A 24,111-nucleotide genomic window follows, 5' to 3' on the forward strand; every position below is an offset into this window, starting at 1 on the left:
CAGGCATTGCACTCAGAAGGCATATTGGACTCACCGAAGACTGAAGCAGAGTACTCCAAGTTACTCCCCTCCAAAGACAATGACATTGGGCCATCGTAACAAGAGATTTTCTAATAATTGGGGGAGTAATGAATCAAAGTGAAAAGTCAGTCTCTGCGGCGCAATTGGTCAGCGCGCTCGGCTGTTAACTGAGAGGATAGTTGTTCAAGCCCACCCAGGGACGACGCTTTGCCACGAGCACATTTTGAGGGTTTTCTTGTACAGCCCGTGTCCTTCTCTAAATTGGCACAATAGTTTCGAGATAAAACGTGTGCCACGTTTGCAACCGTGCTTGTTTAAAATAGTGATAATCAATGCTCTCCCCTCAAATTGGCTATCCGTCGAGTATAGGGTTATAGGCATCAAGTTGAAATCCATGATGTTCCAGGCGCTGTAGCTGTCAGTCAAGATGCCTGTTTGTTAAACGGGAGATGTTTGGCTGAAATCCCGTCAGTGTCTTGGTGTTTTTTCTGTATCACTTTCTCAGTTTGTTCTCAAACCACGGGAATGTGGGCTTAACTTCTATTCGTTTTGAATGAAATCCCAATGGATCCACAGAGTTTGATGTTGACTACAATTTCTTAATAAGAAATGCAATTTTAAATGTGGACAAAACCAGCACTCAGAAATAAACATGACTTCAGTTGGGTTCCAAATCACTTTGTTACTAGTAGTTTGTCTGGATACTAACCAGAGTAAGCCCTATTAGGTTTAAGACAGCAGAGTGGCGCAGCGGGAGCGTGCTGGGCCCATAACCCAGAGGTCGATGGATCGAAACCATCCTCTGCTAAGGTTTAGGTTTCAGGTGAATCTTTGACTGATTCTTGTATTGAAACAAAGGCCAACACCCATTCAGCCCACAGCTGTCTTCTCTAACTCATTGGGAATTACATTTATGATTCTTGCTAAGGTGAGAGTTTAAACATCTTATAAGTCAATCTCAACAGTACAGTTACAATCCATCCAACGCCCGGAGAATACAGTGACTTGAACGAATGACAGATTTCACTGGTTTGTGCATGACATTCTCATGGAACCCAGCATTCATGATGTTGAAGCCTGAGGTCTGCCTATATGAGAACCCTCTAAATTTGGTGTTGTGTGTGCTCAGCTGAACATGAGCTGATCAGGTATGTTGCAAACTACTTCATGATAAAAACACAGGACCTTGCTATTATTTATTTCCCGGTTTATGTATAAAGGTAAGAAGTAAAGTCAAAAAAAGGCTTGTTTCCACCCTGTTTCGAACAGGGGACCTTTTGCATGTTAGGCGAATGTGATAACCAATACACCATGGAAACTGCTGCAAGAACTCACCTTTGTCAAGACTTACAAGTTGATATTCGGCCGATGGAAAACATGTGGCTCGCAAGTCTCATTGCTGTTATCAACTGCATTGCATTTCTTGCCTTTTGTGGATGTTGTTATATCCCTTGTGCACGTAGAATGTGTTCCACTTTGTAGCATTTCAAGCGCTCTTCCTCTTAACCGAGTTCATGAACCCACATTGTTATGCAGGCATTGGTGGTACAGTGGTAGAATTCTCGCTTCCCATGCGGGAGACCCGGGTCCGATTCCCGGCCAATGCATCCGTTGCTTTTTTTAGATTTTAAATAATATTCATAAGGGACAAAAGCGATTTTTGTGACAACCGCAAGACACAGGCATTGCACTCAGAAGGCATATTGGACTCACCGAAGACTGAAGCAGAGTACTCCAAGTTACTCCCATCCAAAGACAATGACATTGGGCCATCGTAACAAGAGATTTTCTAATAATTGGGGGAGTAATGAATCAAATTTAAAAGTCAGTCTCTGCGGCGCAATTGGCCAGTGCGCTCGGCTGTTAACTGAGAGGATAGTTGTTCAAGCCCACCCAGGGACGACGCTTTACCACGAGCACATTTTGAGGGTTTTCTTGTACAGCCCGTGTCCTTCTCTAAATTGGCACTATAGTTTTGAGATAAAAGGTGTGCCACGTTTGCAACCGTGCTTGTTTAAAATAGTGATAATCAATGTTCTCCCCTCAAATTGGCTATCCATTGAGTAGTATAGGGTTATAGGCATCAAGTTGAAATCCATGATGTTCCAGGACCTGTAGCTGTCAGTCAAGATGCCTGTTTGTTAAACGGGAGATGTTTGGCTGAAATCCTGTCAGTGTCTTGGTGTTTTTTCTGTATCACTCTCTCTGATTTTTCCTAAACCACGTGAATGTGGGCCTAACTTCTATTCGTTTTGAATGAAATCCCAATGGATCCACAGAGTTTGATTTTGACTACAATTTCTTAATAAGAAATGCCATTTTAAATGTGGACAAAACCAGCACTCAGAAATAAACATGACTTCAGTTGGGTTCCAAATCACTTTGTTACTAGTAGTTTGTCTGGATACTAACCAGAGTAAGCCCTATTAGTTTTAAGACAGCAGAGTGGCGCAGCGGGAGCATGCTGGGCCCAAAACCCAGAGGTCGATGGATAGAAACCATCCTCTGCTAAGGTTTATGTTTCAGGTGAATCTTTGACTGATTCTTGTATTGACACAAAGGCCAACACCCATTCAGCCCACAGCTGTCTTCTCTAACTCTTTGGGAATTACATTTATGATTCCTGCTAAGGTGAGAGTTTAAACATCTTATAAGTCAATCTCAACAGTACAGTTACAATCCATCCAACGCCCGGAGAATACAGTGACTTGAATGAATGACAGATTTCACTGGTTTGTGCATGACATTCTCATGGAACCCAGCATTCATGGTGTTGAAGCCTGAGGTCTGCCTATATGAGAACCCTCTAAATTTGGTGTTGTGTGTGCTCAGCTGAACATGAGCTGATCAGGTATGTTGCAAACTACTTCATGATAAAAACACAGGACCTTGCTATTATTTATTTCCCGGTTTATGTATAAAGGTAAGAAGTAAAGTCAAAAAAAGGCTTGTTTCCACCCTGTTTCGAACAGGGGACCTTTCGCGTGTTAGGCGAATGTGATAACCACTACACAATGGAAACTGCTGCATGAACTCACCTTTGTCAAGACTTACAAGTTGATATTCGGCCGATGGAAAACATGTGGCTCGCAAGTCTCATTGCTGTTATTAGCTGCATTGCATTTCTTGCCTTTTGTGGATGTTGTTATATCCCTTGTGCACGTAGAATGTGTTCCACGTCGTAGCATTTCAAACGCTCTTCCTCTTAACCGAGTTCATGAACCAACATTGTTATGCAGGCATTGGTGGTTCAGTGGTAGAATTCTCGCTTCCCATGCGGGAGACCCGGGTCCGATTCCCGGCCAATGCATCTGTTGCTTTTTTTAGATTTTAAATAATATTCATAAGGGACAAAAGTGATTTTTGTGACAACCGCAAGACACAGGCATTCCACTCAGAAGGCATATTGGACTCACCGAAGACTGAAGTGGAGTACTCCAAGTTACTCCCATCCAAAGACAATGACATTGGGCCATCGTAACAAGAGATTTTCTAATAATTGGGGGAGTAATGAATCAAGTTTAGAAGTCAGTCTCTGTGGCGCAATTGGTCACCGCGCTCAGCTGTTAACTAAGAGGATGGGGGTTCAAGCCCACCCAGGGACGACACTTTGCCACGAGCACAGTTTGAGGGTTTTCTTGTACAACCCGTGTGCTTCTCTAAATTGGCACAATAGATTCGAGATAAAACGTGTGCCACGTTTGCAACCGTGCTTGTTTAAAATACTGATAATCAATGCTCTCCCCTCAAATTGGCTATACGTTGAGTATAGGGTTATTGGCATCAAGTTGAAATCCATGATGTTCCAGGCGCTGTAGCTGTCAGTCAAAATGCCTGTTTGTTAAACGGGAGATGTTTGGCTGAAATCCTGTCAGTGTCTTGGTGTTTTTTCTGTATCACTTTCTCAGTTTTTTCCTAAACCACGTGAATGTGGGCCTAACCTCTATTCGTTTTGAATGAAATCCCAATGGATCCACAGAGTTTGATGTTTACTACAATTTCTTAATAAGAAATGCCATTTTAAACGTGGACAAAACCAGCACTCAGAAATAAACACGACTTCAGTTGGGTTCCAAATCACTTTGTTACTAGTAGTTTGTCTGGATACTAACCAGAGTAAGCCCTATTAGGTTTAAGACAGCAGAGTGGCGCAGCGGGAGCGTGCTGGGCCCATAACCCAGAGGTCGATGGATCGAAACCATCCTCTGCTAAAGTTTAGGTTTCAGGCGAATCTTTGACTGATTCTTGTATTGAAACAAAGGCCAACACCCATTCAGCCCACAGCTGTCTTCTCTAACTCTTTGGGAATTACATTTATGATTCCTGCTAAGGTGAGAGTTTAAAAATCTTATAAGTCAATCTCAACAGTACAGTTACAATCCATCCAACGCCCGGAGAATACAGTGACTTGAATGAATGACAGATTTCACTGGTTTGTGCATGACATTCTCATGGAACCCAGCATTCAAGATGTTGAAGCCTGAGGTCTGCCTATATGAGAACCCTCTAAATTTGGTGTTGTGTGTACTCAGCTGAACATGAGCTGATCAGGTATGTTGCAAACTACTTCATGATAAAAACACAGGACCTTGCTATTATTTATTTCCCGGTTTATGTATAAAGGTAAGAAGTAAAGTCAAAAAAAAGGCTTGTTTCCACCCTGTTTCGAACAGGGGACCCTTCGCGTGTTAGGCGAAAGTGATAACCACTACACCATGGAAACTGCTGCAAGAATACACCTTTGTCAAGACTCACAAGTTGATATTCGGCCGATGGAAAACATGTGGCTCGCAAGTCTCATTGCTGTTATTAACTGCATTGCATTTCTTGCCTTTTGTGGATGTTGTTATATCCCTTGTGCACGTAGAATGTGTTCCACTTCGTAGCATTTCAAACGCTCTTCCTCTTAACCGAGTTCATGAACCAACATTGTTATGCAGGCATTGGTGGTTCAGTGGTAGAATTCTCGCTTCCCATGCGGGAGACCCGGGTCCGATTCCCGGCTAATTCATCTGTTGCTTTTTTTAGATTTTAAATAATATTCATAAGGGACAAAAGCGATTTTTGTGACAACCGCAAGACACAGGCATTCCACTCAGAAGGCATATTGGACTTACCGAAGACTGAAGTGGAGTACTCCAAGTTACTCCCATCCAAAGACAATGACATTGGGCCATCGTAAAAAGAGATTTTCTAATAATTGGGGGAGTAATGAATCAAGTTTAGAAGTCAGTCTCTGTTGCGCAATTGGTCAGCGCGCTCAGCTGTTAACTGAGAGGATGGGGGTTCAAGCCCACCCAGGGAAGACATTTTGCCACGAGCACAGTTTGAGGGGTTTCTTGTACAACCCGTGTCCTTCTCTAAATTGGCACAATAGTTTCGAGATAAAACGTGTGCCGCGTTTGCAACCGTGCTTGTTTAAAATACTGATAATCAATGCTCTCCCCTCAAATTGGCTATCCGTTGAGTATAGGGTTATAGGCATTAAGTTGAAATCCATGATGTTCCAGGTGCTGTAGCTGTCAGTCAAGATGCCTGTTTGTTAAACTGGAGATGTTTGGCTGAAATCCTGTCAGTGTCTTGGTGTTTTTTCTGTATCACTTTCTCAGTTTGTTCTCAAATCACATGAATGTGGGCCTAACTTCTATTCGTTTTGAATGAAATCCCAATGGATCCACAGAGTTTGACGTTGACTACAATTTCTTAATAAGAAATGCCATTTTAAATGTGGACAAAACCAGCACTCAGAAATAAACACGACTTCAGTTGGGTTCCAAATCACTTTGTTACTAGTAGTTTGTCTGGATACTAACCAGAGTAAGCCCGTTTGGGCTTAAGACAGCAGAGTGGCGCAGCGGGAGCGTGCTGGGCCCATAACCCAGAGGTCGATGGATCGAAACCATCCTCTGCTAAGGTTTAGGTTTCAGGTGAATCTTTGACTGATTTGTGTATTGAAATAAAGGCGAACACCCATTCAGCCCACAGCTGTCTTCTCTAATTCTTTGGGAATTACATTTATGATTCCTGCTAAGGTGAGAGTTTAAACATCTTATAAGTCAATCTCAACAGTACAGTTACAATCCATCCAACGCCCGGAGAATACAGTGACTTGAATGAATGACAGATTTCACTAGTTTGTGCATGACATTTCCATGGAACCCAGCATTCATGATGTTGAAGCCTGAGGTCTGCCTATATGAGAACCCTCTAAATTTGGTGTTGTGTGTGCTCAGCTGAACATGAGCTGATCAGGTATGTTGCAAACTACTTCATGATAAAAACACAGGACCTTCCCTGTTTCGAACAGGGGACCTTTCGCGTGTGAGGCGAATGTAATAACCACTACACCATGGAAACTGCTGCAAGAACACACCTTTGTCAAGAGTTACAAGTTGATATTCGGCCGATGGAAAACATGTGGCTCGCAAGTCTCATTGCTGTTATTAACTGCATTGCATTTCTCTCCTTTTGTGGATTTTGTTATATCCCTTGTGCACGTAGAATGTGCTCCACTTCGTAGCTTTTCAAACGCTCTTCCTCTTAACTGAGTTCATGAACAAACGTTGTTATGCAGGCATTGGTGGTTCAGTGGAAGAATTCTCGCTTGCCATGCGGGAGACCCGGGTCCGATTCCCGGCCAATGCATCTGTTGCTTTTTTTAGATTTTAAATAATATTCATAAGGGACAAAAGCAATGTTTGTGACAACCGCAAGACACAGGCATTGCACTCAGAAGGCATATTGGACTCACCAAAGACTGAAGCAGAGTACTCCAAGTTACTCCCATCCAAAGACAATGACATTGGGCCATCGTAACAAGAGATTTTCTAATAATTGGGGGAGTAATGAATCAAATTCAAAAGTCAGTCTCTGCGGCGCAATTGGTCAGCGCGCTCGGCTGTTAACTGAGAGGATAGTTGTTCAAGCCCACCCAGGGACGATGCTTTGCCACGAGCACAATTTGAGGGTTTTCTTGTACAGCCCGTGTCCTTCTCTAAATTGGCACAATAGTTTCGAGATAAAACGTGTGCCACGTTTGCAACCGTGCTTGTTTAAAATACTGATAATCAATGCTCTCCCCTCAAATTGGCTATACGTTGAGTAAAGGGTTATAGGCATCAAGTTGAAATCCATGATGTTCCAGGCGCTGTAGCTGTCAGTCAAAATGCCTGTTTGTTAAACGGGAGATGTTTGGCTGAAATCCTGTCAGTGTCTTGGGGTTTTTTCTGTATCACTTTCTCAGTTTTTTCCTAAACCACGTGAATGTGGGCCTAACCTCTATTCGTTTTGAATGAAATCCCAATGGATCCACAGAGTTTGATGTTTACTACAATTTCTTAATAAGAAATGCCATTTTAAACGTGGACAAAACCAGCACTCAGAAATAAACACGACTTCAGTTGGGTTCCAAATAACTTTGTTACTAGTAGTTTGTCTGGATACTAACCAGAGTAAGCCCTATTAGGTTTAAGACAGCAGAGTGGCGCAGCGGGAGCGTGCTGGGCCCATAACCCAGAGGTCGATGGATCGAAACCATCCTCTGCTAAGGTTTAGGTTTCAGGTGAATCTTTGACTGATTCTTGTATTGAAACAAAGGCCAACACCCATTCAGCCCACAGCTGTCTTCTCTAACTCTTTGGGAATTACATTTATGATTCCTGCTAAGGTGAGAGTTTAAACATCTTATAAGTCAATCTCAACAGTACAGTTACAATCCATCCAACGCCCGGAGAATACAGTGACTTGAATGAATGACAGATTTCACTGGTTTGTGCATGACATTCTCATGGAACCCAGCATTCATGATGTTGAAGCCTGAGGTCTGCCTATATGAGAACCCTCTAAATTTGGTGTTGTGTGTGCTCAGCTGAACATGAGCTGATCAGGTATGTTGCAAACTACTTCATGATAAAAACACAGGACCTTGCTATTATTTATTTCCCGGTTTATGTATAAAGGTAAGAAGTAAAGTCAAAAAGAAGGCTTGTTTCCACACTGTTTCGAACAGGGGACCCTTCGCGTGTTAGGCGAATGTGATAACCACTACACCATGGAAACTGCTGCAAGAACACACCTTTGTCAAGACTCACAAGTTGATATTCGGCCGATGGAAAACATGTGGCTCGCAAGTCTCATTGCTGTTATTAACTGCATTGCATTTCTTGCCTTTTGTGGATGTTGTTATATCCCTTGTGCACGTAGAATGTGTTCCACTTCATAGCATTTCAAACGCTCTTCCTCTTAACCGAGTTCATGAACCTACATTGTTATGCAGGCATTGGTGGTTCAGTGGTAGAATTCTCGCTTCCCTTGCGGGAGACCCGGGTCCGATTCCCGGCTAATTCATCTGTTGCTTTTTTTAGATTTTAAATAATATTCATAAGGGACAAAAGCGATTTTTGTGACAACCGCAAGACACAGGCATTCCACTCAGAAGGCATATTGGACTTACCGAAGACTGAAGTGGAGTACTCCAAGTTACTCCCATCCAAAGACAATGACATTGGGCCATCGTAAAAAGAGATTTTCTAATAATTGGGGGAGTAATGAATCAAGGTTAGAAGTCAGTCTCTGTTGCGCAATTGTTCAGCGCGCTCAGCTGTTAACTGAGAGGATGGGGGTTCAAGCCCACCCAGGGACGACACTTTGCCACGAGCACAGTTTGAGGGGTTTCTTGTACAACCCGTGTGCTTCTCTAAATTGGCACAATTGTTTTGAGATAAAACGTGTGCCACGTTTGCAACCGTGCTTGTTTAAAATACTGATAATCAATGCTCTCTCCTCAAATTGGCGATACGTTGAGCATAGGGTTATAGGCATCAAGTTGAAATCCATGATGTTCCAGGCGCTGTAGCTGTCAGTCAAGATGCCTGTTTGTTAAACGGGAGATGTTTGGCTGAAATCCTGTCAGTGTCTTGGTGTTTTTTCTGTATCACTTTCTCAGTTTTTTCCTAAACCACGTGAATGTGGGCCTAAATTCTATTCGTTTTGAATGAAATCCCAATGGATCCACAGAGTTTGATATTGACTACAATTTCTTAATAAGAAATGCCATTTTAAATGTGGACAAAACCAGCACTCAGAAATAAACACGACTTCAGTTGGGTTCCAAATCACTTTGTTACTAGTAGTTTGTCTGGATACTAACCAGGGTAAGCCTTGTTAGGTTTAAGACAGCAGAGTGGCGCAGCGGGAGCGTGCTGGGCCCATAACCCAGAGGTCGATGGATCGAAACCATCCTCTGCTAAGGTTTAGGTTTCAGGTGAATCTTTGACTGATTCTTGTATTGAAACAAAGGCCAACACCCATTCAGCCCACAGCTGTCTTCTCTAACTCTTTGGGAATTACATTTATGATTCCTGCTAAGGTGAGAGTTTAAACATCTTATAAGTCAATCTCAACAGTACAGTTACAATCCATCCAACGCCCGGAGAATACAGTGACTTGAACGAATGACAGATTTCACTGGTTTGTGCATGACATTCTCATGGAACCCAGCATTCATGATGTTGAAGCCTGAGGTCTGCCTATATGAGAACCCTCTAAATTTGGTGTTGTGTGTACTCAGCTGAACATGAGTTGATCAGGTATGTTGCAAACTACTTCATGATAAAAACACAGGACCTTGCTATTATTTATTTCCCGGTTTATGTATAAAGGAAAGAAGTAAAGTAAAAAAAAGGCTTTTTTCCACCCTGTTTCGAACAGGGGACCCTTCTCGTGTTAGGCGAATGTGATAACCACTACACCATGGAAACTGCTGCAAGAACACACCTTTGTCAAGACTCACAAGTTGATATTCGGCCGATGGAAAACATGTGGCTCGCAAGTCTCATTGCTGTTATTAACTGCATTGCATTTCTTGCCTTTTGTGGATGTTGTTATATCCCTTGTGCACATAGAATGTGTTCCACTTCGTATCATTTCAAACGCTCTTCCTCTTAACCGAGTTCATGAACAAAAGTTGTTATGCAGGCATTGGTGGTTCAGTGGAAGAATTCTCGCTTGCCATGCGGGAGACCCGGGTCCGATTCCCGGCCAATGCATCTGTTGCTTTTTTTAGATTTTAAATAATATTCATAAGGGACAAAGGCAATGTTTGTGACAACCGCAAGACACAGGCATTCCACTCAGAAGGTATATTGGACTCACCAAAGACTGAAGCAGAGTACTACAAGTTACTCCCATCCAAAGACAATGACATTGGGCCATCGTAACAAGAGATTTTCTAATAATTGGGGGAGTAATGAATCAAATTTAAAAGTCAGTCTCTGCGGCGCAATTGGGCAGCGCCCTCGGCTGTTAACTGAGAGGATAGTTGTTCAAGCCCACCCAGGGACGATGCTTTGCCACGAGCACAATTTGAGGGTTTTCTTGTACAGCCCGTGTCCTTCTCTAAATTGGCACAATAGATTCGAGATAAAACGTGTGCCACGTTTGCAACCGTGCTTGTTTAAAATAGTGATAATCAATGCTCTCCCCTCAAATTGGCTATCCGTTGAGTATAGGGTTATAGGCATCAAGTTGAAATCCATGATGTTCCAGGCGCTGTAGCTGTCAGTCAAGATGCCTGTTTGTTAAACGGGAGATGTTTGGCTGAAATCCTGTCAGTGTCTTGGTGTTTTTTCTGTATCACTTTCTCAGTTTGTTCTCAAACCACATGAATGTGGGCCTAACTTCTATTCGTTTTGAATGAAATCCCAATGGATCCACAGAGTTTGATGTTGACTACAATTTCTTAATAAGAAATGCTATTTTAAATGTGGACAAAACCAGCACTCAGAAATAAACACGACTTCAGTTGGGTTCCAAATCACTTTGTTACTTGTAGTTTGTCTGGATACTAACCAAAGTAAGCCCTTTTAGGCTTAAGACAGCAGAGTGGCGCAGCGGGAGCGTGCTGGGCCCATAACCCAGAGGTCGATGGATCGAAACCATCCTCTGCTAAGGTTTTGGTTTCAGGTGAATCTTTGACTGATTCATGTATTGAAACAAAGGCCAACACCCATTCAGCCCACAGCTGTCTTCTCTAACTCTTTGGGAATTACATTTATGATTCCTGCTAAGGTGAGTTTAAACATCTTATAAGTCAATCTCAACAGTACAGTTACAATCCATCCAACGCCCGGAGAATACAGTGACTTGAATGAATGATAGATTTCACTGGTTTGTGCATGACATTTCCACGGAACCCAGCCTTCATGATCTTGAAGCCTGAGGTCTGCCTATATGAGAACCCTCTAAATTTGGTGTTGTGTGTGCTCAGCTGAACATGAGCTGATCAGGTATGTTGCAAACTACTTCATGATAAAAACACAGGACCTTGCTATTATTTATTTCCCGGTTTATGTATAAAGGTAAGAAGTAAAGTAAAAAAAAAGGCTTGTTTCCACCCTGTTTCGAACAGGGGACCCTTCGCGTGTTAGGCGAATGTGATAACCACTACACCATGGAAACTGCTGCAAGAACACACCTTTGTCAAGATTCACAAGTTGATATTCGGCCGATGGAAAACATGTGGCTCGCAAGTCTCATTGCTGTTATTAACTGCATTGCATTTCTTGCCTTTTGTGGATGTTGTTATATCCCTTGTGCACGTAGAATGTGTTCCACTTCGTAGCATTTCAAACGCTCTTCCTCTTAACCGAGTTCATGAACCAACATTGTTATGCAGGCATTGGTGGTTCAGTGGTAGAATTCTCGCTTCCCTTGCGGGAGACCCGGGTCCGATTCCCGGCTAATTCATCTGTTGCTTTTTTTAGATTTTAAATAATATTCATAAGGGACAAAAGCGATTTTTGTGACAACCGCAAGACACAGGCATTCCACTCAGAAGGCATATTGGACTTACCGAAGACTGAAGTGGAGTACTCCAAGTTACTCCCATCCAAAGACAATGACATTGGGCCATCGTAAAAAGAGATTTTCTAATAATTGGGGGAGTAATGAATCAAGGTTAGAAGTCAGTCTCTGTTGCGCAATTGTTCAGCGCGCTCAGCTGTTAACTGAGAGGATGGGGGTTCAAGCCCACCCAGGGACGACACTTTGCCACGAGCACAGTTTGAGGGGTTTCTTGTACAACCCGTGTGCTTCTCTAAATTGGCACAATTGTTTTGAGATAAAACGTGTGCCGCGTTTGCAACCGTGCGTGTTTAAAATAGTGATAATCAATGCTCTCCCCTCAAATTGGCTATCCGTTGAGTATAGGGTTATAGGCATCAAGTTGAAATCCATGATGTTCCAGGCGCTGTAGCTGTCAGTCAAGATGCCTGTTTGTTAAACGGGAGATGTTTGGCTGAAATCCTGTCAGTGTCTTGGTGTTTTTTCTGTATCACTTTCTCAGTTTGTTCTCAAATCACATGAATGTGGGCCTAACTTCTATTCGTTTTGAATGAAATCCCAATGGATCCACAGAGTTTGATGTTGACTACAATTTCTTAATAAGAAATGCCATTTTAAATGTGGACAAAACCAGCACTCAGAAATAAACACGACTTCAGTTGGGTTCCAAATCACTTTGTTACTAGTAGTTTGTCTGGATACTAACCAGAGTAAGCCCTATTAGGTTTAAGACAGCAGAGTGGCGCAGCGGGAGGGTGCTGGGCCCATAACCCAGAGGTCGATGGATCGAAACCATCCTCTGCTAAGGTTTAGGTTTCAGGTGAATCTTTGACTGATTCTTGTATTGAAACAAAGGCCAACACCCATTCAGCCCACAGCTGTCTTCTCTAACTCTTTGGGAATTACATTTATGATTCCTGCTAAGGTGAGAGTTTAAACATCTTATAAGTCAATCTCAACAGTACAGTTACAATCCATCCAACGCCCGGAGAATACAGTGACTTGAATGAATGACAGATTTCACTGGTTTGTGCATGACATTCTCATGGAACCCAGCATTCATGATGTTGAAGCCTGAGGTCTGCCTATAGGAGAACCCTCTAAATTTGGTGTTGTGTGTGCTCAGCTGAACATGAGCTGATCAGGTATGTTGCAAACTACTTCATGATAAAAACACAGGACCTTGCTATTATTTATTTCCCGGTTTATGTATAAAGGTAAGAAGTAAAGTAAAAAAAAGGCTTGTTTCCACCCTGTTTCGAACAGGGGACCCTTCGCGTGTTAGGCGAATGTGATAACCACTACACCATGGAAACTGCTGCAAGAACACACCTTTGTCAAGACTCACAAGTTGATATTCGGCCGATGGAAAACATGTGGCTCGCAAGTCTCATTGCTGTTATTAACTGCATTGCATTTCTTGCCTTTTGTGGATGTTGTTATATCCCTTGTGCACATAGAATGTGTTCCACTTCGTAGCATTTCAAACGCTCTTCCCCTTAACCGAGTTCATGAACAAAAGTTGTTATGCAGGCATTGGTGGTTCAGTGGAAGAATTCTCGCTTGCCATGCGGGAGACCCGGGTCCGATTCCCGGCCAATGCATCTGTTGCTTTTTTTAGATTTTAAATAATATTCATAAGGGACAAAAGCAATGTTTGTGACAACCGCAAGACACAGGCATTCCACTCAGAAGGTATATTGGACTCACCAAAGACTGAAGCAGAGTACTACAAGTTACTCCCATCCAAAGACAATGACATTGGGCCATCGTAACAAGAGATTTTCTAATAATTGGGGGAGTAATGAATCAAATTTAAAAGTCAGTCTCTGCGGCGCAATTGGGCAGCGCCCTCGGCTGTTAACTGAGAGGATAGTTCTTCAAGCGCACCCAGGGACGATGCTTTGCCACGAGCACAATTTGAGGGTTTTCTTGTACAGCCCGTGTCCTTCTCTAAATTGGCACAATAGATTCGAGATAAAACGTGTGCCACGTTTGCAACCGTGCTTGTTTAAAATAGTGATAATCAATGCTCTCCCCTCAAATTGGCTATCCGTTGAGTATAGGGTTATAGGCATCAAGTTTAAATCCATGATGTTCCAGGCGCTGTAGCTGTCAGTCAAGATGCCTGTTTGTTAAACGGGAGTTGTTTGGCTGAAATCCTGTCGGTGTTTTTTCTGTTTCACTTTCTCAGTTTTTTCCTAAACCACGTGAATGTGGGCCTAACTTGTATTCGTTTTGAATGAAATCCCAATGGATCCACAGGGTTTGATGTTGACTACAATTTCTTAATAAGAAATGCCATTTTAGATGTGGACAAAACCAGCACTCAGAAATAAACACGACTTCAGTTGGGTTCCAAATCACTTTGTTACTAGTAGTTTGTCTGGATACTAACCAGAGTAAGCCCTATTAGTTTTAAGACAGCAGAGTGGCGCAGCGGGAGTGTGCTGGGCCCATAACCCAGAGGTCGATGGATCGAAACCATCCTCTGCTAATGTTTAGGTTTAGGTTTCAGGTGAATCTTTGACTGATTCTTGTATTGAAACAAAGGCCAACACCCATTCAGCCCACAGCTGTCTTCTCTAACTCTTTGGGAACTACATTTATGATTCCTGCTAAGGGGAGAGTTTAAACATCTTATAAGTCATTCTCAACAGTACAGTTACAATCCATCCAATGGCCGGAGAATACAGTGACTTGAATGAAGGACAGATTTCACTGGTTTGTGCATGACATTTCCATGGAACCCAGCATTCACGATGTTGAAGCCTGTGGTCTGCCTTTATGAGAACCCTCTAAGTTTGTTGTTGTGTGTGTTCAGCTGAACATGAGCTGATCAGGTATGTTGCAAACTACTTCATGATAAAAACACAGGACCTTGTTATTATTTATTTCCCGGTTTATGTATAAAGGTAAGAAGTAAAGTCAAAAAAAGGCTTGTTTCCACCCTGTTTCGAACAGGGGACCTTTCGCGTGTGAGGCGAATGTGATAACCACTAGACCACGGAAACTGCTGCAAGAACGCACCTTTGTCAAGACTTACAAGTTGATATTCGGCCGATGGAAAACTTGTGGCTCGCAAGTCTCATTGCTGTTATTAGCTGCATTGCATTTCTTGCCTTTTGTGGATGTTGTTATATCCCTTGTGCACGTAGAATGTGTTCCACTTCGTAGCATTTCAAACGCTCTTCCTCTTAACCGAGTTCATGAACAAACATTGTTATGCTGGCATTGGTGTTTCAATGGTAGAATTCTCGCTTCCCGTGCGGGAGACCCGGGTCCGATTCCCGGCCAGTGCATCTGTTGCTTTTTTTAGATTTTAAATAATATTCATAAGGGACAAAAGCAATGTTTGTGACAACCGCAGGACACAGGCATTCCACTCAGAAGGTATATTGGACTCACCGAAGACTGAAACAGAGTACTCCAAGTTACTCCCATCCAAAGACAATGACAATGGGCCATCGTAACAAGAGATTTTCTAATAATTGGGGGAGTAATGAATCAAATTCAGAAGTCAGCCTCTGTGGCGCAATTGGTCAGCGCGCTCGGTTGTTAATTGAGAGGATGTTGGTTCAAGCCCACCCAGGGATGACACTTTGACACGAGCACAGTTTGAGGGTTTTCTTGTACAACCCGTGTGCTTCTCTAAATTGGCACGATAGTTTCTAGATAAAACGTGTGCCACGATTGCAACCGTGCTTGTTTAAAATACTGATAATCAATGCTCTCCCCTCAAATTGGCTATCCGTTGAGTATAGGGTTACAGGCATCAAGTTGAAATCCATGATGTTCCAGGCGCTGTAGCTGTCAGTTAAACGGGAGATGTTTGGCTGAAATCCTGTCAGTATCTTGGTGTTTTTTCTGTATCACTTTCTCAGTTTTTTCCTAAACCACGTGAATGTGGGCCTAACTTCTATTTGTTTTGAATGAAATCCTAATGGATCCACAGAGTTTGATGTTTACTACAATTTCTTAATAAGAAAGGCCATTTTAAATGTGGACAAAACCAGCACTCAGAAATAAACACGACTTCAGTTGGGTTCCAAATCACTTTGTTACTAGCAGTTTGTCTGGATACTAACCAGAGTAAGCCCTATTAGGTTTAAGACAGCAGAGTGGCGTGCTGGGCCCATAACCCAGAGGTCGATGGATCGAAACCATCCTCTGCTAAGGTTTAGGTTTCAGGTGAATCTTTGACTGATTCTTGTATTGAAACAAAGGCCAACACCCATTCAGCCCACAGCTGTCTTCTCTAACTCTTTGGGAATTACATTTATGATTCCTTCTAAGGTGAGAGTTTAAACATCTTATAAGTCAATCTCAACAGTACAGTTACAATCCATTCAACGCCTGTAGATTACAGTGACTTGAATGCATGACAGATTTTACAGGTTTGTACGTGACATTTTCATGGAACTTATCCTTCATGATGTTGAAGCCTAAAGTTTGCCTATATGAGAACCCTCTAAATTTGGTGTTGTGTGTGCTCGGCTGTACATGAGCTGATCAGGTATGTTGCAAACTACTTCATGATGAAACACAGTACCTTGCTATTATTTATTTCCTCTTTTATTTATAGAGAAAAGAAGGAAAGCAAAAAAAAAAGCATATTTTCACCCTGTTTCAAACAGGGGACCTTAAGCGTGTTAGGCGAATGTGTTAACCACTACACCATGAAAACTGCTGCAAATTTGGGACCTTTATCAAGGCTTACAAATTGATATTCGGCCGATGGAGAACATGGTGCTCGCTAGTCTTATTGCTGTTATTTGCTGCATTGGATTTCTTGCCTTTTGTGGATGTTGTTATATCCCTTGAATACGTAGAATTAGTGATGTAACATTATTTGGTATTAGGAAGGGACCTTTATTTTGAAGGAGAGTTGCTCCTTCCTCTGGTTTCCGGTAGTCTGCGCATGACAGTCCGACGCTCACTTGTTCACACACGAGACGTATTTATGTGTTTCTGCGCTCAAAGTTTGTTGTTTCTTCCCACGAAGTGCCTTAGAAACATTGTCTGTAAGTCTTGTGTCTGTTTTATGAGTAACATGAACACGTTGTGTGTACGTGTAAATGTAAAAATAGTACTGTGTGACGATAGCTTGTTCTTATGTTTTAGCTTGTTGCTACTTAGCATTTAACTTCTTTGCTTGCTAGCTTACTCCTCTAAAGGAGGGTGCAATCTTTGTGTCTCTCCTCAGTGTATAATGTAAATTATCCTGTGTTGTTTACAAGCATTCCATATGTAAATCTTATTCATGTGTGGCTTTGAGTGTTCGGACTATTTACATACGTTTATGAACACTGTTTGCATGCTATTGTATGGGCTGTGTGTGTATGTGTGAAAACATGTTATGCAGCAAAAATGTACGGACATGTTGTTACTTAGTAGTGTTCATTTGACATGTATTTTATGTCTCTTTATACAGTTTTACAAAAACGAAAACAAAATCAATACAAGGAAAATAGAAAACAAAGGAAGAAATTACCAATTCGACAAAAAAAAAGGTGAAGTGCATTCACTGTGAAAACCACTAAAGCTTCTTAAAGATAAAAGGCCTGGACTCTTTCTTCCATTTCCCGGTCCCGTAACCCAGAGGTCGATGGATCGGAACAATCTTCTGCTATGATTTAGGTTTCAGGTGAATTCTTAACTGACTGTTATATTGAAAGCAAGGTCAACACCCATTCTGACTACAGCCGTCTTCTCTAATTCTTTGGGAATTACTCCTATGATTATTGCTAAGCTGAGAGTTTAAACATCTTATAAATCAATCTAAATAGTACAGTTGCAATCCATTCAACGCCCGTAGATTAAAGTGAGTTGAATGAATGACGATTTCACTGGTTTGTGCGTGACATTTTCATGGAACCCAGCATTCGTGATGTTGAATCCTGAGGTCCGCCTATATGAGAACCCTCTAAATTTGATGTTGTGTGTGCTCAGCTGTACATGAGCTGATCAGTTATGTTGCAAACTACTTCATGATGAAACACAGGACATTGCTATTATTTATATCCTTGTTTATTTATAGAGGTAAGAAGTAAAGCAAAAAAAAACTATAACCTATTTCCACCCTGTTTCGATTAGGGGACCTTTCGCGTGTTCAGCGAATGTGATAACCACTACACCATGGAAACTACTGCAAGTCTCAGACCTTTATCAAGACTCACAAATTGATTTTCGGCCGATGGAGAATGTGGTGCTTGCTAGTCTTATTGCTGTTATTAGCTGCTTTGCATTTCTTGCCTTTTGTGGATTTTGTTATATCCCTTGTACACGTAGAATGTGTTCCACTTCGTAGCATTTTCTTGTCCATCGCAGCCCGCATTTCAAACGCTCTTCATCTTAACCAAGTTCATGAATACTGTCTGCTCCACAGGCTTTGGTGGTTCAGTGGTAGAATTCTCTCTTGCCATAAGGGAGACCCGGGTCCGATTCCTGGCTAATGATCTCAGTTGCTTTTATTACATTTTAAATAATATTCATAAGGGACAAAAGCAATGTTTGTGACAACTGCTAAACACAGGCATTCCAGTCAAAAGGCATATTGGACTCACCAAAGGATGAAGCAGTGTACTCCAAATTAGTCCCATCCAAAAACAATGACATCGGGCCATTTTAACATGAGATTTTATAATGTTTCGGGGAGTAATGAATCAATTGTAGAAGTCTGTGTCTGTGGCATAAACAGTCAGCGCGTTCGGCTGTTTCTGAGAGGGTTGTTTTTAGCCCACCTAGGGACGAGATTTTGACACGAGCACCCGGCTTGGGGGTTTTCTTGTACAGCCCATGTCCTTCTATAAATTTGCACAAGATTTCTAGTTAAAACATGTGCCACGTTTGCAACATAACTTTCAGCCATGCTCGTTTAAACTAATGTAAATGACTGATAATCAATGCTATCGCTTCAAATTGGCTATCAATTGAGTATAGGGTTACAGGCATCGAGTTGAAATCCATGATTTTCCAGGCGCTGTAGCTGTCAGTCAAGATGCCTGTTTGTTAAACGGGGGATGTTTGGCTCAAATCCTGTCAGTGTCTTGATGTTTTTTCTGTACAAACTTTCTCAGTTTGTTTTCAAACCACATGAATGCAAGACTAAATGCTATTCATTTTGACTGAAATCTCAATGGATCCACAGAGTTTGATGTTTACTACAATGTTTTTAGGGACCGATGTCCCAAAGGGACAGAGGACCCTATTGAATTTGTAGCATTTTGTTGTATTACCCTACTGAATATCTAGCATTTTTTAATTATTATTCTTTATTATAATACGGCCGCCTCTTTGATCTCTAATTTTACATCCTTAACATGCTTCAAAACTCATCAAATTAGACATCAGGACTGGCGAAAATTGCGATTTAATCAAAAAACCAAACCCCAAAACTCAAAATTGCGCTCTAGCACCCCCTAGGAAGAAAACACAGACAAAACTGCCTCTAACTCCCAGTAGGAATGTCGTAGACACATAAAACAAAAACCTTTATGTAGGTCTCAGTTAGACCTATATGTCATCCACTGACAATCCCCAGCAAAAATCAACAAGAATGTTCCAATTCCCCCTTTAACTTGCCTTTTGTCAAACATTTCCTCTGAGGCCGTTTGTCGTGTCGGCTTCAAATAAGCACAGGAGAGAGATTGAACCCTTCTGATTAAATGTTGATGAAAGAGTTTATAAACTAATCTAAGAGACTGATGTACAATACATGTGTATACAACTTTTTCTCTGTTTAATAATTCATCCATCCATCCATCTTCTACCGCTTATCCGGGCTTGGGTCGCGGGGGCAGTAGCCCAATCAGGGAAGTCCAGACTTCCCTCTCCTCAGCCACTTCCACCAGCTCTTCCCGGGTGATCCCGAGGCGCTCCCAGGTCTGCTGAGAGACATAGTCTCTTCAGCGTGTCGTAGGTCTTCTTCATGGTCTCATACCGGTGGTACATGTCCTGAACACCTCAACAACAAGGCTTCCTAATAAAATGCCCAAGCCACTTTAAAATTATTATTACCATTATTACCAATAGTTGTTAATCAAATGTTGGGAAATTTTTGTGAGTATGTGATACACGATTGTAAAATATCTAATAAAGTATGACTTAAGTAGACAGTCTCTATAAGTGTGTCTTTTCATTTCAATAGGCTTGTCCTGAGAGGTGTCGTCGGAGACGTGTAGCCATCAGGCGCGCCGGACGGAGGGGGCAGGTTGGTGACCCCATTTTTCCCCTTGCTCTGCAGTCACACAGCCGGTGATCATTGACGATGCGGCAGCCCAGTGGGCGTTTAGCTCATATGATTTTATGTTGGGTGGTTTCTCCGCATTCGTTCCAAAATGCTACAATGTTATTTATTTTCAATGACATTCTTCCCGCCAAGTCTCCCGGGATCTTTAGTTCCCATCGTCCAATCACGGCCATCAGTCCTGAGTTGCACTCATCACTGGTTGTGTGAACGTAGGGTTAGTGTCAAGATGCACCATATGTACAATTTCAGGTGCCAGCGGTCCGTGGGGAACCAGGGGTCATCAGGGAGGAGCCTGCTGTCCAGGAGGAAGCCCAGGTGCCGCTGCAGGTCTTCAAAGATAAGGTTGCTTCTGTTTTTCTACCTAGTGATAGTGGTAGTGTTAGTGAACCTCAGTCCGTCTGCGGTCATGTGGCAATGGTCAAGAGGGATCGTTGGGGAATTACGTTAGCTAAGGTTGTGCGCGAATCTTTTCACCAGGGGGATAGCAGGTCTAGTTACGGAGGGATGCAATGTATGGCCATTGCATCAAGTAGTATAGATAATCATGTGGTGAAAAGCGTGTTTTCGGGGGAGACCCAGGATCTCGATCGCATCCTGTATTCCGGCGACAAATTTTACAGTATTATGCGCAACCCGGGTATTTTTAGCCATCCGTCACATTATTTTTCCGTGCCGGATCTACCTAGTCATGTAGTTATTGACGAGCAGTTGTTTAGTTTCCATTTTAGTCAACACCCAGTATCAGGTGATGTGGGTGTTGAGCAGGAAAACAGTCCCTTTGTGACTGCGTAATGGATTAGATGGAATTTTCAGGCAGTACAGCACGTGTCTGCTGACACTGGTAACGTCTACATCTGCCATCATCTGTGAGGATGGACAGCTCGCTGTGGTCGACAGTCACTCACATTGTAGCTGTGGCCAGTGTAATACTGCACTTTTCCTGTTTAGATGACCTGCATAACTACATCTGTTGTTTGGCTGACGCTCTCAGTCCAGGGCCGAAGCCTTTTGAGCTGTGTGCCGTTGGGGTTAGTGTAGGTGCAAGTCCAGCATTGTCTGGAGCTTCTGTAGAGAGTTGCATCTTTGAGATGAACACTGCTGCAGCACCTGAGCTTAGTGACAACAATTATGTTTGTGTCACCACCTCCTTGTTTGAGAGTGATGCAGGTCAAGCTGTGAGCCACGCACAATCCGGTGTTTCTGTGGAGGGTGGCTTAATAGAGATGAGCACTGCTCCGGCACCAGGATTTAGTGACCTTGAAATCATTTTTGCAGCCCCATCTGTTTTTCAGAGTGGGGCTGGTGATGAAGCACTGTCTGGCGCTTCTGTTGTCACTTTTTTAAGTGAAGTTAGCAGTGGCTCAACAGCAGAATTTGTTGCCACTGATGGCAAAAAGCGTAAGATTTTTTTTTCCAGTGAACGCATGTCAAAATATTTAAAGCGTTTTGATAGCGTTATAGTCAACTTCGATGTAGTGTTCATCACTGCATCAAAGAGTGAGAAACAGTTTTTCCGTCCCCTCGGTGATGATGTTTGTAGAGCGTTGTGTAGTCGATTAAAGGTAGATTTTATGAATGTTGGTGGTTTGGTGCATAGAGAGGTTCCTACTTAGGTGTTCACTGCCTTAGCGAGAAAATAGTTCGGGCAATATATCAAGCAGTCCAGGATGAAGTGTGTCAAGACTTGGTTCACAGAGATTGAAATCCAGGACACTGCAGATTATTTAGGCATTGACATTTTTACATTTGATGATGGTCGTTGTCTAAAGTATAGTTGCAGCAGTAAATGTTTGTCAGCGGACTGCATTTACTTGGAGAATGTCGGTTGCCAGCATTTTGAGTACATTTTTTGTGTTTCAAAGCCTGGAATGCAAAACTGTCATGGTTATTGAAAATTAGGCAGTGATATAGGCTGTTGCACTAGGTCTTCAGTGAAAGATGGAGCGGGGCAGGCAGTAGTTGGGATAGATTGTCTAGATTCAGGTAAACATTTTATAGATGTTGTAGAGGAAAGTACAATAAGGAGGGATTCTAGTGCAACAAAGTATTTAAAGCATAATAAAAGACTGCAGGATACATTAAATCCCAGGGGGTGAACAAGGGGATGGATCAAATGCAGAGAACAAATTTCGCAAATTGTGTGACAATCATTGGTCCTTTAACTTTAAATGTTAGACATCGAGAGAGACGTGCCCTGCTTTATAGGAAAATGTATAGTAAGGACTTGAACTTCAGGGAAAGCAATACGGATATAGTTTTGAGCACAGGGAAAGGGTGAAAGCAAGCAGTGTAGGGAAGTACGGGGATAATTTGGATCTCAGGGTTGAAGCAAGCAGTGTATGAAATACAGGGATAATATTGAGCACAGGGAAAGGGTTAAATTCGTGAGTAAAGTTGCGAGTGAAATAAAATACAGGGATAATTTGGAACACAGAGACAGGGTTAAAGAAAAGAGTGTAGGGAAATGCAGGGATAATATTGAGCATAAGGAAGGGTTAAATTCGGGAGTAAAGTGGTGTGTGAAATAAAATACAAGGATAATTTGGAACACAGGGACAAGGTTAAAACAAACAGTGTAGAGACATATAGAGATAATTTATAACACAGGGTCAGGGTTAAAACAAACAGAGTAGAGACATATAGAGATAATTTAGAACACATGGAAAGAGTTAAAGTAAGCAGTGCAGGGAAATATAGAGATGATTTAGAATACAGGGAAAGGGTTAAAGCAAACAGTGTAGGGAAACACAGGGATAATATTGAACACAGGGAAGGGTTACATTCGGGAGTAAAGTGGCAATCGAAATAAAATACAGGGATAATTTGGAACAAAGGGACAGGGTTAAAACAAACAGTGTAGGGACATATAGAGATATTTTAAAACACAAGGTCGGGGTTAAAGCAAGCCGTGTATGAAATACAGGGATAATATTGAGCACAGGGAAAGGGTTAAATTTGTGAGTAAAGTGGCGAGTGAAATAAAATACAGGGATAATTTGGAACACAGGGACAGGGTTAAAAAAAAGAGTGTAGGGAAACGCAGGGTTAATATTGAGCATAAGGGAGGGTTAAATTCGGGAGTAAAGTGGCAAGTGAAATAAAATGCAGGGATAATTTGGAACACAGGGACAGGGTTAAAGCAAACAGTGTAGGGACATATAGAGAGGAATTAGAACACATCGAAAGGATTAAAGCAAGCAGTGCAGGGAAATATAGTGATGATTTTGAATACAGGGAAAGGGTTAAAGCAAACAGTGTAGGGAAACACAGGGATAATATCGAGCACAGGGTGGGGTTAAATTCGGGAGTAAAGTGGCAAATGAAATAAAATGCAGGGATAATTTGGAACACAGGGACATGGTTAAAACTAACAGTGTAGGGACATATAGAGATAATTTAGAACATAGGGAAAGTGTTAAAGCAAGCAGTGAAGGGAAATATAGATTTAATTTAGAACACAGGGAAAGGGTTAAACTAGGCAGCAAAAGGCAGTATAGTGTTAGTTTAAAACATAGGCAGAAAGTGATAGCTATTGTACAGCTGAGTCGGAAGCAGAGGCTGGAGAGGTCTGTAGATTCTGGTTTTGTCATAGATAGTTTTTTGGATACGGTTAGACATGGACATGTAGTGTTTGTCATAGGCTGCTGTTCAAATATCAGGTGCTGTGCTGTGAGAGGTAAGTATATGCAGAAGGTTTAGCAACGGTTGGCATTGCAAATAATTGTAATAGTGAGCATTATCCGCATAGTATGATAAATGTGTTGATCCCTGTCTCATTGTTGCGTCCAGAGGTCAGTTGTGGATTTGCTTTACGCATCCCTTTTATGAAGGTGTTGGCGTTGCCTAAGTGTGGTCAGAATGGTGTACATGGGCCAGTTACTTGTGTTCCAGCAAACATTGTACAAACCACCAATCGGTTGCTACGGTCCAGTACGGAGGCGTCTCTGCTTCAAGTTGAGTTAAAGCGGAAACTAACTTACAAAAGACACTACAAATAT

The 24,111-nt window shown here is 42.1% G+C and overlaps 15 non-coding genes across 15 annotated transcripts; 8 read left to right on the forward strand and 7 right to left on the reverse strand.

The window, feature by feature from the left end:
- Positions 1-1,267: 1,267 nt before the first annotated feature.
- trnav-aac (transfer RNA valine (anticodon AAC)) lies at positions 1,268-1,340 on the reverse strand. Its single transcript has one exon. It is a non-coding gene; the product is annotated as a tRNA-Val (tRNA).
- Positions 1,341-1,557: 217 nt separating this feature from the next.
- On the forward strand, positions 1,558-1,628 carry trnag-ccc (transfer RNA glycine (anticodon CCC)). Its single transcript has one exon. It is a non-coding gene; the product is annotated as a tRNA-Gly (tRNA).
- A 1,342-nt stretch (positions 1,629-2,970) lies between these two features.
- trnav-aac (transfer RNA valine (anticodon AAC)) lies at positions 2,971-3,043 on the reverse strand. Its single transcript has one exon. It is a non-coding gene; the product is annotated as a tRNA-Val (tRNA).
- A 217-nt stretch (positions 3,044-3,260) lies between these two features.
- trnag-ccc (transfer RNA glycine (anticodon CCC)) lies at positions 3,261-3,331 on the forward strand. Its single transcript has one exon. It is a non-coding gene; the product is annotated as a tRNA-Gly (tRNA).
- A 1,340-nt stretch (positions 3,332-4,671) lies between these two features.
- On the reverse strand, positions 4,672-4,744 carry trnav-aac (transfer RNA valine (anticodon AAC)). Its single transcript has one exon. It is a non-coding gene; the product is annotated as a tRNA-Val (tRNA).
- Positions 4,745-4,961: 217 nt separating this feature from the next.
- On the forward strand, positions 4,962-5,032 carry trnag-ccc (transfer RNA glycine (anticodon CCC)). The gene has a single exon. It is a non-coding gene; the product is annotated as a tRNA-Gly (tRNA).
- Positions 5,033-6,595: 1,563 nt separating this feature from the next.
- trnag-gcc (transfer RNA glycine (anticodon GCC)) lies at positions 6,596-6,666 on the forward strand. The gene has a single exon. It is a non-coding gene; the product is annotated as a tRNA-Gly (tRNA).
- Positions 6,667-8,006: 1,340 nt separating this feature from the next.
- Positions 8,007-8,079, reverse strand: trnav-aac (transfer RNA valine (anticodon AAC)). The gene has a single exon. It is a non-coding gene; the product is annotated as a tRNA-Val (tRNA).
- A 1,917-nt stretch (positions 8,080-9,996) lies between these two features.
- Positions 9,997-10,067, forward strand: trnag-gcc (transfer RNA glycine (anticodon GCC)). Its single transcript has one exon. It is a non-coding gene; the product is annotated as a tRNA-Gly (tRNA).
- Positions 10,068-11,405: 1,338 nt separating this feature from the next.
- On the reverse strand, positions 11,406-11,478 carry trnav-aac (transfer RNA valine (anticodon AAC)). The gene has a single exon. It is a non-coding gene; the product is annotated as a tRNA-Val (tRNA).
- A 1,627-nt stretch (positions 11,479-13,105) lies between these two features.
- Positions 13,106-13,178, reverse strand: trnav-aac (transfer RNA valine (anticodon AAC)). Its single transcript has one exon. It is a non-coding gene; the product is annotated as a tRNA-Val (tRNA).
- Positions 13,179-13,395: 217 nt separating this feature from the next.
- trnag-gcc (transfer RNA glycine (anticodon GCC)) lies at positions 13,396-13,466 on the forward strand. Its single transcript has one exon. It is a non-coding gene; the product is annotated as a tRNA-Gly (tRNA).
- A 1,337-nt stretch (positions 13,467-14,803) lies between these two features.
- trnav-cac (transfer RNA valine (anticodon CAC)) lies at positions 14,804-14,876 on the reverse strand. The gene has a single exon. It is a non-coding gene; the product is annotated as a tRNA-Val (tRNA).
- Positions 14,877-15,093: 217 nt separating this feature from the next.
- On the forward strand, positions 15,094-15,164 carry trnag-ccc (transfer RNA glycine (anticodon CCC)). The gene has a single exon. It is a non-coding gene; the product is annotated as a tRNA-Gly (tRNA).
- Positions 15,165-15,385: 221 nt separating this feature from the next.
- Positions 15,386-15,459, forward strand: trnan-guu (transfer RNA asparagine (anticodon GUU)). The gene has a single exon. It is a non-coding gene; the product is annotated as a tRNA-Asn (tRNA).
- Positions 15,460-24,111: the final 8,652 nt, after the last annotated feature.

This window comes from Nerophis ophidion, linkage group LG01 (assembly GCF_033978795.1).
Source record: "Nerophis ophidion isolate RoL-2023_Sa linkage group LG01, RoL_Noph_v1.0, whole genome shotgun sequence".
NCBI lineage: Eukaryota > Metazoa > Chordata > Actinopteri > Syngnathiformes > Syngnathidae > Nerophis > Nerophis ophidion.